General features: G+C 38.3%; 1 protein-coding gene across 19 annotated transcripts in view; it reads right to left on the minus strand.

Annotated features, from left to right (window-relative positions):
* The window catches only part of SEC31A (SEC31 homolog A, COPII coat complex component), a 72,883-nt gene extending 62,221 nt beyond the window's left edge, over window positions 1-10,662 (minus strand). For 14 of the 19 annotated variants that reach the window (XM_027599981.2, XM_027599975.2, XM_027599974.2 and 11 more), the window contains exon 1: window positions 10,484-10,662. The gene's annotated coding sequence lies outside the window, so the exon portion shown is untranslated. Of the gene's footprint in view, window positions 1-10,146; window positions 10,422-10,483 lie in introns of those variants that run through there. The other 5 variants (XM_027599977.2, XM_027599976.2, XM_027599965.2 and 2 more) reach the window with 3 other exon arrangements.
* Window positions 10,663-13,128: the final 2,466 nt, after the last annotated feature.

The raw sequence follows: 13,128 nt of genomic DNA on the forward strand, positions 1-13,128 counted from the left end.
AATATATTGAACATGTAACAGAGAACACAAACTTTTTTTTTTTTTAAGATTTTATTTACTTGAGAGAAAAAATGAGAGAGAGAGCACATGAGAGGGGGGAGGGTCAGAGGGAAAAACAGACTCCCCGCTGAGCAGGGAGCCCGACGCGGGACTCGATCCTGAGACTCCAGGATCATGACCTGAGCCGAAGGCAGTCGCTTAACCAACTGAGCCACCCAGGCACCCAGAACACAAACATTTTTTACATAGAAATATACTGAACCAACCACTACTTCATTAGTCCAAATGCCAATAAATCAAACTGGTTTAGGTATCATTTGGTGGGAACAGTCAATATTAGAAGAAAAACTTGTTAAATTATTTTGAGACAAATATAGGGCTTTTCTAATTGTTTACAAATTATAGTCCTTCAGCTGAAAAATCAGTCTGGAAAAAAACTTAAAAAAAACCCCACAATATAGGGTAGTACCTGAGGGATTAATTTTCCTACACAATATACTTCTCAGGTGAGGATGGGTGACAGTGCATCAGAGTAAGAGAAAGCACACAATAAACAAGGTACATCTTCCTGGATCAGGATTACTAAGTGACTAAGAGCAGTTTTAAAAATTAATTTTAAGGGCTAATTACAGAGAAGAATATAGTAAGCCTACAGATTTTAAAGATAAATTTAGTACAAACTTTAAGAAGCTGGTCACTCTAAACTACAGTTCCACACACCACTAGTTTATATATTCTCTGTTAAAGTTACTCCGGTATAAAAATTCAGCAAGTACTGTGTTGTACCTTTAAAAAAAAACTTTGTTATTGTACATAAATACATTCACATGGCACAGTATTCCACTGTAAGATATACCATAATTTACTTACTTAGTTCACTACTGGTGAACACGTGAGTTGTTTTTAATCTTTTGCTATTTTTACAAACAATGCTGAAATAAATAGCCATATCTACATGTTATTTCATTCGTGGGCCAGGATAGCTATAAATTTCCATAAGTAAAACTGCTGGGTTAAAGATAAATTCAATTTTAATTCGGACGGTTATTGTCAAGTTGCCCTCCAGGATATCTGTACCTTTTCACACTCCCCTACAGCCTTACTAGAGTAACACTTTCAGATTTTTACCAATGATAGGTGAAAAATGTTTACTCTGAGTAGTTACAATCCGCATTTCTCATGCCATAATGTTGAGCATCTTTTTTATATGGTTATGGGTCATCCCTATTTCCTTCTCTGTCACCTTTTCTGTCTATTCTTGTCTATGTTACTTGCCTATTTTGTTATTGGGTTGTCAGACTTTATTTATTTTGGTTACGGGTTTGTTTGTTTTTTACATTTCACAAGATTTTGATTTTTTAAAAGTAGATTTTATTTACCAGAGCAGTTTCAGGTTCACAGAAAAACTGAGTGAAAACTACAGAGTTCTCACATACCTCCCTACCTTGTCCCGGCCCCTCCTCCGCTCACCCCTACCCCAGCCTCTGCCACCATAAACTGTCCGGCACCACAGGGGTACATTTGTTGCAATCCAACCTATACTGACACGTCACTATCAAGCAAAGTGCATGATTTTCTTTAGAGTTCATTCTTTGGGTTTTCTATGGGTTTTGACAATCGAATAATGACACATTCACCCACCCAAATCCACCCATCCACAGAGTATCGTTCAGAAGTTTTCCTGCCCTAAAAATTCTGTGCTCCACCTCTTTATCCCTCTCCTCCATCCCTCCTCCTCCTTCCTGGCAACCACTGATCTCTTTATTCTCTCTATAGTTTTGCCTTTTCTGGAATGTTATTTAGTTACAATTATATAGTACATAGCCTTTTCAAATTGGCTTCTTTCACTTAGCAACAGGTATTTTAAATTCCTCCCTGTCTTTTTGTGATTTGGAGCTCGTTTCTTTTTAGCACTGAAAAATATTCCATTGTATGGATGTACCATGCTTTAATAGCCAAATTTATCATTTTAAAAAATGGTTCCTGAATTTTGATTAGGTAGAAAGACCTTCTGCATGCCAAGATTATGAAGAAATTCATTCATATTTTTCTTCTAAGCAAATTCACTTGTGACTTTTTCTTTTCATTTAAATTTTGACTCAGAACCTGGAATACATACTGGTATACAATGTATGTTCATAGTTTTTTTTTTTCTTATTACAATGAAACCATTATTGAAAAGTCAATTTTACGATATCACTTTTACCATGTACTAAGTTCCTATATTTAGGTTTATTTCTGGATTTACTATTTATGTTTATATATTTTTTTTAAGATTTTATTTATTCATTTGAGAGAGAATGAGAGAGAGAGAGCACGAGACGGGGAGGGTCAGAGGGAGAAGCAGACTCCCTGCTGAGCAGGGAGCCTGATGTGGGACTCGATCCCGGGACTCCAGGATCATGACCTGAGCCGAAGGCAGTCGCTTAACCAACTGAGCCACCCAGGTGCTCCTATGTTTATATTCCTGTAGGTATTAGGATGTAGGTTAGGATCTACATTCCTGTATAGATTTAGGTATGTTTCTGGATTTCCATTCCTTTTGTCCACTTATTTACATGCTAGACATTCCACTTTTTTAAAGTCTACTTATTTAAGCAATCTCTCTATACCAAATATGGGGCTTGAACTCACAACCCTGAGATCATTCCAATTTTAGTATATGTGCTGCTGAAGCGAGCACAACCTTGAGATCAGGAACCAGCCAGGAGCCCCAAGCACTCTATTGTTTTAAATACTTAGGCTTTTTAGGAGTATGATTCCCATAACCCTTATCCATTGCTTCTCTCCCATACTATTTTCCTTGCTATCACTGTTTATTTTATTACATAAACTTTGGAATAGTTTTTGTCTAATTCCAGAAAAAAGAGAATGTTAATATTTTTATTGAATCTGCATCAAATTACTGTATTAATTTATGTGGAGAAACTGACACAATGTTCAATCTTTCCAATGAGAACATGTTGTCTTTTAAGCCTTATCTTTCAGTATTATTTTAAATCTTTTGACATGTGGGTTTTGTTCATTCCTACGTTATTTTATCTTTGGTTTGTTTGTAAATGTGGCTCACCCCCACCCCACACCCATTACATAGACTGTATTCCTGGTACTGTTATACAAAGGCTAATAGTATTTGTACTACCATATTAAGCAGTAGTGATAACAGTGTGATTTCTTGTCTTGTTCGTTAGTGGGAAAGCCTATTATATCACCATGGGACATGACTTTAGGTTTTGAAATACACATACATATGCACATATATAAATGTATATAATGTAAGGAAATTAATCATCAATTACTGTTTTATTGAACGCTATTTATACTGGGTTTTGAATTTTGTCAAATGCTTTTCATGAGGTAATCAGAATGACCACAGATTCTTCTTCTTAGGTTTATCAATAAAATAGATTATACTAATAGATTTCCTATTATGGACCATCTTTTTCTACCCTGAATAAACTTCTCATGATGTATTATTCTACTAATGTGCTGCTAGATTCCATTTGTTTAACAGAGTTTTGCTTCTGGAGTTGTAAGACTGCATCTGTACTTTTCTTCTTTTATGCAATCTTCATCAGGTTTTGATATCAATATTATACTCGCTTCATAAAAAATGCAGAAGTTTTTTTTTTAGACTTTATTCATTTAAGAGAGAGCACGAGAGGAGGGGAGAGGCAGAGGGAGAAGAAGACTCCCCCACACTGAGCAGGGAGCCTGACACGGGGCTTGATCCCAGGACCCTGAGATCATGACCTGAGCCGAAGGCAGATGCTTAACCATCTGAGCCACCAAGGTGCCCCCCAAATGTAGAAGTTTTCCATCTTTTTCTATGCCCTGAAACAGTTTCAACAGAACTGAAATTATTGGTTCTTCAAAGATTTAGCAGAATTCTCTCATGAAACATCTGGGCCAGATGCTTTTTGGGGAGGAGGTGCTCCTCTGCTAATGTTCTCTATTTCTTCTATTGAAATTGATCTATTGAATTTTCTTTATTCAAGGTCATTTTTTGTAAATTATACTTTCCTATGATAATTCTTCAATTTTTTTTTTACAGATTTTCTCATTTTTTAAGACTTGAACAACCAACACTCAGGAATCTTTAAATTTTTGCTATTTATGATTATTAGTCTTTATTTATTACATATATTTTTGTTTCCCCTACCCTCCTCTTTAATAATTGATTAGCTTAACTAGCAATTTGTCTGTTTATTTTCAAACAGCCAATTAGTTCTGCTTTGTTTTCTAATTAATTTTTTATTTCTAATTCCCTCCTTCTACCTTCTTTTCATTTACTTAGATCTTTTTCTAACCTTTTGAGTTAACTGCTTAACCCACTCATTTTTATTACTTACTGGTATAAGCATTTAAAGCTTTGAATTTCCTCTGAGCACTGCTTTAGCTAGATTCCATATATTTCTAGTGTTCTCATCACCACAGTCATCTATATATTCTACAATTTTCATTTGTATTCTCCATTGATCCAAGAGTTGTTTGAACTTAATATGCAAGTGCATTGTGATTTTTCTATACTGTTTCTCCTTTCTAAAATGTATTGAAGTTCTCTTTGGGGGCTATAGAGAAGTCTTTGTAAATGAGATCTAAAAAGAAGGGGTACACTGTTTTCAGGGTCAAGTTCAATATATATTAATCAAATCTACCCTATTGACTAAATTGTTTGGTCATCTAGAGTCTTACTGCTTTTCCATTTAATCTTCCCTGGACCAAGGATACTGAATCAAAAGTCACTTACTACTAATGCATTTATGCCTATTTTTCCTGGTACCTCCTGAAAGTTGCTTTATGAAAGTTACTTTGTATTTAATATAGTTACTTGGTTGACAGATATTCATAATGTTAAATGTTTACTGTCAAATACACATTTTAACTTTGTATTCTTCTTCATCTTAAGTAAGCCTTTGGGCATGAATTTCATTTTGTCTCATATTAAGACCAATACCCTAGCTTACTTTTTATGTGCCTTCGTGTATATGTTTCTGCCCTTGTTTCAACTTCTGAACCACTTTGTTTTAATTGGCTGCCTTAAATACAGCAAAATAAATAAATAAATAAATAAAATCAGATTTTGCCTGGTGATCCAATTTGAAAATTTTTAAATAGATTAGCTAAGTCCATATAAAATTTACTGATATAGAATTTTCTCCTGATTTGACAGATATGGTTGCTCTTCCTTCTATATTACTTTGCTATTTAGTTTCGTTTTATAATTAAAGAAAAACTTTCCCTGTTGTACCTATTTGCGTATTTGTAACTTTTCTGATAATTAGGATGACTTGTATTTTTCTTCTAATATGTATTTCTGGTTCTATCTTTATAATTTAAAATAATTTTATTGAGTACTATTAGTCCTTTATTCTTTCACAGTAATTACTATAAGCACTAATGAAACTGGTTTACATAATCTTACTGCCTTTCTTGTACTACACAGTTATAGTCAATAGTGTTATCTTTCTCAGTGTTTACCTTTGTACTGTTGAATATGTTTATACTTCTACCAACTGATTTGTCAGCTTTAGAGTATGTCCTTTGACTCCCAGCCATTACAGATGAAGCGATCCATAAGCTTAATTTACCTCCAATTTTTTCCTACTTCCTACTTCTCTTAATTTTTTAAAGTTTTATAACCAATTCCTACATTATCAGATATTTAACATACACATTTTCTTTCTTCCTTATTCCCACTTTCATTTTAGTCTCCGGTCTATAGTTAAATATATTTAATGCTCTCCAAAAGTACTTTTTACCAGCTTTCTTACTCATCTCTAGAGATGAAGTTCATGCTCCAATAGCTTCCTTAAGAGGGCTTAGACTAACAATATACCCTATGCCTTACATGTTCAAATTGTTTATACTTGAAGAGCATTTTACAGATAATAAAAATGAAGGCACAGAAAGATTAAATAATTTGTACGTGCTAGCAAGGGGTAGAGCCAAGACTTGAACTCTGAAGTTTACTTCCAGAGTCCACACTCTTACTTGTTACCCCAACAAATTCAGGTATTCAATTTTAATCATAGAAGACATACCACCATTTAGAAGAAATAATGACAAAGCAACTAGGATGCATGAGAACATTGGCGCCTGGGTGGTTGAGTTGGTTAACAGTCTGCCTTCAGCTCAGGTCGTGATCCCAGGGCCCTGGGATGGAGCCTTGCCCACAGAGAGTCTGCTTCTCCCTCTCCCTCTGCCCCTCCTCCTGCTCTAACTCTCAAATAAATAGAATCTTTTAAAAAAAGAGAGAGAGAAAAAGAAACATATTTTAGAAACTATGCTAGGCTAGGCAAAAGTGGATTAAGGAGGTTGAATCATGTGGTTAAAAGCAGTAGGGCCTCTGGAGTCAATGCTCGATCTGAATATTGGCTCTGCTACTTATGATACCTTGAACACACTGTTTAACCTCCATGAGCCCCATCTGTAAAATGAGGATAAGACTGACTACCTCATGGGATGTTGTGAAGTTTTAATGAGATAACGTATTTTATATAGGGCCAAACACAATGCCTAGCACATAGGTAAGTACAGGTTTTAATAAGCTAACTACTTTTTAAAATTATTACAATCATGAGATTAATCAAGGAAACTACACATCTAGTTTCCTAAGACTATTCTGAAAAAAGGAAAAATCTCAATTCTCTAAGAAGTGAAAAAGAAGCCTATTTTCTATAAATGAAATGCCGTCTTACTCTCAGCCAATTGTTTTTAATAGTAAGTTCAAGTCCCAGCTCCTTCGTGCGAAGTACCCTAATGATCCAATCCACAATGATATAATCTCTTAACCTCTCTTAACGTACCACTTTAAGCATTTTATAATAAAGTGTCTTATTCTATGTTAACAAAATTTCGTAATATTCTATTAGTACATACTGTTACATATTTTTCCATTGCCTTTTTAACTAAATGTTTTGTATGTCATCTTGTCTCATTAACTAGACAATGTCTTTTTTCAATCAAATATTACAACTTTTACCCTTTTGTAATCAAAATTGCTTAATACAGGGTGAGTACATAAAACGTTTTGCTTTGTTTGATTTTGAATGTTTATATTTAGGGAAATACAAAAAGATTGATAAGCTAGAAAGATTACTTTCGGGTAAAACATTTAATTTTTAAATTTTTAAGTGTTTAAAGGAAAAAATAACTTTAATAACTTTAACTTTTCTTACTTAAAAAATAGGGAAAGGTATCATTAGAGGAAAAAGAGGTTTTAGAAGATGCTTTAGAATAAGAAAACAGCTATATATATTTAAAAAACCCAACTGAATAAAACTACAGTATGTCTAACAGCAAAGGTACAACAAGGGTTACCTAATTCATGAACACTTAGTTAATGTGTAACATTTACTGAAAGAGAAAGGAATTCACAAGTACATAAAAGGGTTAAGTGAGAATTCAAACATTTATAAAAGTCTTGTCCGTAGGTAGCACTCAATGTTCCACGAGATGCAGTTGCACTTACTAACTTGTACTGAACACAAGGTTTCAAAACTAACTGTTTTTTTTGTTTTGTTTTGTTTTGTTTTAAATCACTACAACAATGGCCTGGAACTACCTTATGTGGTCTGAATCTAATTAAAGAAGAGTACCATAATCTTATCCGTTGCAATCATTCTCAAAACACTAAGAATACTATGGAAATAACTGCCTGCATTATTTCCTTCTCTTAGAAATGATCACTTAGTTGTAACTAATTTTCTTGAAAATCTGAAGAATGCTTAGATTAAACCATGTGTACTTCCCAAGTGAGACATGCTTTAAAAGCTTTGTGCAATTTTTTTTCAATATCATATGTGATTAGAATTCACACTATGTGGACTTATTTCATTCAAGACTATTTTACACAGAACAAAATCATTCTGATAATACAAAAAGAAAATTGTGAGGACAGTGGCTTATTCACATATGTCATCTACAAGACAATATTGATGGCACAGCAATTTAGGATATGGTATCTGGAGCCATACCCTCAGTTTAAATTCCAGCCCCACCTTGTCCTAGCTCTCACGTGCTCTATGTGTGTCTTGGCTACCCACTTGGTAAAATAAGTATAATGAAAGTATGTATAAGAAGGACTGCTGTGAGGAGCGCCTGGGTGGCTTGGTCGGTTGAGTGTCCACTTTTGGCTCAGGTCATGATCCCAGGGTCCTGGGATCAAGTCACGAGTTGGGCTCCACGCTCAGCAGCGAGCCTACTTCTTCCTCCCCCTGTGTGTGCTCATGCTCTATCACTCTCTCTCCAGCTCTCATTCTCTCTCAAATAAATAAATAAAATCTTAAAAAAAAAAAGAAGGGTTGTAAGAATTAAATGAGGCATTACACAGAGAGCTTAGAACAGTGCCTGGCACACAGTAAATACATGCTTGTAAATGTCAGCTATTGCAAAAGTCACAATTTAAAATGTTTATCCCAATGAATCTTCAAGAATACATCTACTGAAGGGGCACCTGGGTGGCTCAGTCAGTTGAGCGTCTGACTCTTGGTTTTGGCTCAGGTCTTAATCTCTTGAGATGAGGCCCCGAATCAGGCTCCATGCTGAGTGGGGAGTCTCCTTGGGATTCTCTCTCTCTCTGCCCCTCTCCCACTGCGCACGTGCACTTGCTCTCTCTCTCTAATAAATAAATAAATCTTTTTTAAAAAAAGAATACATCTATTGAATAAAATTTATGTTCCAGACTAGAACTCATTTTTTCATCCAAGTTTCTCCCCACAACATGCATGTAGTTAAATGCATGCATTTAAATGGAAGCTTGTCTTTCTGCTCATTTTCTAATTGCTAATTCTGTAAAGCAGTACTAAAACCCAACAGTACTACTGTCTAAAAAATACCAAACTTACACTGCTACATACAGAGATGACTCATACCTCAGAAAGTAAAAAGTGGAAGCGTTAACAGGATTGGAAACTCTTACTCTCAAACAATCTCTAGCTGGCACTGTGGTAAAAATCTATCTTGTGTGGGCAAATATCTTATTATGGATGGGCACATTTGTTCTAGAGGATTTATTTAGTGTTATCAATGTTCTAGGCTCATTAAACCAAAACCAAATCAAAGAACTAATTGTGTGCTGAACTAAATGCTATCTAGAACCTAATAAATAAAACTTTTTGAGCTGAAATTAACCTATCTAAGAATGACAACATTTCCTAAAACACTGTAAAAATCAATTTAATAATATCACCTGACAAGAATTTTTAACCTGGGATCTGTAAACCTCATGAAATGATACAGAAAATTCTGTGTGTGTGTGTGTGTGTGTGCATTTTTCTAGGAAGGTGATCCAATGCTTTCATCAGATCCTAAAAAGGGAGTGGAATTCCAAAAAGTTAAGAATCACTGCTTTTTACAGTTATAAATTTCTTTTTGTCCTTATGTTATTAGTTTCAAAAAGAACCTGCTTACATAAAATTAAGCAGTATAATTCTAAATCCATTCCAATCTCACATTTCCCAAATAACTTTGAATATGTATAACAAATTCACAACTACAAAAACACTTCAAGTTATTCAAAAGTTCTTAGAGCCTACAAGCCTTTCCCAGAGCTGTTTAAGAGACAGTAAGAAACAAAGAGCACAGAACCACTAAAAAACGGTTGAGTGAACTTTAGTCAACCCCGGTACAGTCCGTATGTACAGAAAACATGGGCCGGTATGATAGAAGAGACAGGCTCTAATTATCGACTGAATACAGTTACAAGTGGCTACAAAGACAGTCAAATTTCAGTATTCTATAGTTAGAAAAGACAGTTTTGGAGATAAATCCAGACCATCACTGCAACTTCAGAAAGACCTACATAAAATTAGTTGCTTGAGCTCACAGAAAAGTTCAAAATGCCCACAAGCCCATGCAATAGTTTGATTCGTTTTACAACTACCCTGTAATTTAATCTCATTAGAATAACTTATTAGCAAAAACATACAACTTAATGAGATTTCCTTCGAGGTACAGGCTGAGATTGGCGACTACCCTTGAAATAATCCAATCCCGTTTCAATGACAGTAACCTTCAGTTAAAAACCTATGAACCTTTAAACCTGGCAACAGTTCAAAATCAAACAAAAAAATCATCACCAAACTAAAGTTAACCAAAGTGATCCTGAGGTCTGCTTCCTTCCCTCGCCCTTCGGGCCCGCACCTCTTTGTGCCCAAGGGTGTGAGGGTCTTCTAACCTCAGACCCTAGTTACCGGCCCTGGAACGACACCCTGTCGCAAGCCTCAGGGGAGGTCCTGCTCAGCAGTGGAAACGTTGGCGGATGTGGATCAGCGCGATCCCCGAAGCAGCCGTGACGCCAGGCGTTGTCCCGACGGGCCCGAAACGAAGACCGGGGCGCGCCGCCACCACAGACCGGGCCGCAGGCTGACGGGAACCAGCGGAGACAGATGCCGCGGTCCCAGCTTTCGCCTGTGCTCTACCTCAACGCCCGAAGGCCGGCGAAGAGGACGGGGGGTGGGGGAGGGAGAGACGGACACACCTGGAGGGGACCCTCAGCGACCGGTTCCTGTGTTAGCGCGACGCCCGTCGGACGCTCCCAGCATTCGTCGCCGCCCCTCCTCCAGCCCCAGGGCCACCTCCACGTTCCGTTCCAACGTGGCAGCCGCAGCCCCTCCCAGCCGGCTGGCCGACGCTTCCGGAAGCGACGCCTCGCCCGGCCCACTCCGGAGCACTGCCCGCCACGGCACTTCCGGGAGTGGTGGCAGGCGGAGTCCCCGGCCTTGGGCCCGCGGTGAGGCCGGCGGCGACCTGCGCGCCTGCGCGCCTGGCGACCCGTTCTGAAGGGCGGCGTGCAGGGCGAGGGTGCGATGACCCGGGCACTCGAAAAAGAAAAGTCCTGCTGGGTGTAGCTGTCTGCTCGAGGAACTGCCGAGGCCCGCAGGAACGCCACGTAGCGTTAATCCTATGAGACGTGGGCAGCCCCGGCAACACCGCCAACACCGGACAAATCACGTGAAAAGGGGCTGTAGGGCCCTAATTGAACTAATTTGTGATTGGGTTTTTTTTTTTAAGATTTTTTAATATTTTATTTATTTATTTGAGAGAGAGAATGAGATAGAGCATGAGAGGGGGGAGGGTCAGAAGGAGAGATGCGGCACTCGATCTTGGGACTCCAGGGTCATGACCTGAGCTGAAGGCAGTCGCCCAACCAACTGGGCCACCCAGGCGCCCTTTTTAAATTTTATTTATTTATTTTAGAGGAAAGAGAGAGCACACAAGCAGAGGGAGAGGGAGAAGCAGACTCCCCACCGAGCAGGGAACCCAATGCGGGACTCGATCTTAGGACCCTGGGATCATGACCTGAGCCGAAGGCAGACGCTCAACGAGTGAGCCACCCAGGCCCCGTGATTGGGTTTTTTTTTTTTTTTTTTTAATTGCACAGTTGGTTCTAGGGTATTGCGTTTTGAGAACTTCTTTAAAAACCAAATGGTCTGGTCGGAGTCTGTTGTGGGCACGCCTGGGTGACTCAGTGGGGTTAAGCCCGTCTGCCTTTGGTTCAGGTCATGATCCCTGGGATCCAGCCCTATATTGGGCTCCTGCTCAGCGGGGAGTCTGCTTCTTCCTCTGCCTGTGCTCTCTTAAATAAAACATTAAAAAAAATGAAGTCTGTTATGGACATTCTTACTTTGTTACTCCAAAGGGGCATAGTGGAGTCAAGTAGTCCAGTTACCATGGTATGGTACTGCTTGAGATCTACTAAGATTTGCCCTTTGTCACTGGAACATTACTAGCTCCGCCAAACCCTGGCATCTAATTAATGTATTGCCTGGATGTCGTTTTTAGTTTAGGAGTTGTTTTGCAGCATAGAAAGTAAAACCAGAGGAAAAGCACTTGGTATTACTAACGATCAGAACCTCGACCGAACCCAGGTCTACTATAGCAGTTCTCTTTCCATTACACTGATCAACATTATCTCCTCAGGCCTTCTCTAAAGCACCTTTACTTCTAAGTACAAGAGAGTAGGATTTTTGCACTCTTTCGAACACCCTTTTAATTTGAAAAGCCGAGTTTGTTTTTCCTAGGACAGAAAGAGATTAAACGGATTACTTAGGTTACAGTAGCTAATTTCTAGTGTTCTACAAAGCCATTTCTACCTACAGCTTTTACCTAGAGGTGCCAATAAAAAATCCGACTTAAAAGTGGGTCTGTTGGGCGCCTGGGTGGCTCAGTTGGTTAAGCGACTGCCTTTGGCTCAGGTCATGATCTTGGAGTCCCAGGATTGAGTTCCGTATTGGGCTCCCTGCTCTGCAGGGAGTCTGCTTCTCCCTCTGACCGTCTTCCCTCTCATTCTCTCAAATAAATAAAATCTTAAAAAAAAAAAAAGTGGGCCTATCATTTGAGTCAAGAAAAAACACCCAGTCCTTACTACCCCAGACCTCCTACTACCTGGAATTGTACAGTATGGAGAAAGTGTTCATTCGAACTTCACCAAAACTCAATGATTCAAGCAGTGGTTACATTCTTTGTTATCATTTAATGTACATGTTCCTATCGCATTAAGTCAAACTACAAAGCTCCCTGCTCCCCACCCGCTTTTGTAGGCTGTGAGGTAAAAAAGGTATTTCATGAAACAAGTCTCATGATTGGAACATAGCCACTTTCAGTGGTTTATGTATTGTCAATGGCGGTTTTCGTGCTACATGGGCAAACTTGAGTAGTTGCTACAGAGACCATAATTGTCTGCAAAGCCTCAAGTATTTACCGTATGGCCCTTTACAAGTTTGCCAATCCCTACTCTTTTAGAGAGGATTTTACCTACAAATGGATTAATACTCAAAGTATGAGACATACAGTATTGCAAATTTATTTAAAAGCCTTGACATAGTAGCATACAAAGGCAGTATGCAAAATGTCAATTACAGGGACACCTGGGTGGCTCAGTTGGTTAAACGTCTGCCTTCTGCTCAGGTCATGATCCCAGGATCCTGGGATCGAGTCCCATATTTGGCTCCTTGCTCAGCAGAGAGCCTGCTTCTCCCTCTGCCTGCAGCTCCCCCTGCTTGTGTACACACTCCTGCTCTAATAAATATATTAAAAAAAAGTCAATTGTAACTGGTGATCATAAAGGTAAAGCGTATTTGTTTCTAGACTTAATCTATTTATCTGGTTAAATATAAAGACTTC

Source organism: Zalophus californianus, chromosome 2, assembly GCF_009762305.2.
Source record: "Zalophus californianus isolate mZalCal1 chromosome 2, mZalCal1.pri.v2, whole genome shotgun sequence".
NCBI lineage: Eukaryota > Metazoa > Chordata > Mammalia > Carnivora > Otariidae > Zalophus > Zalophus californianus.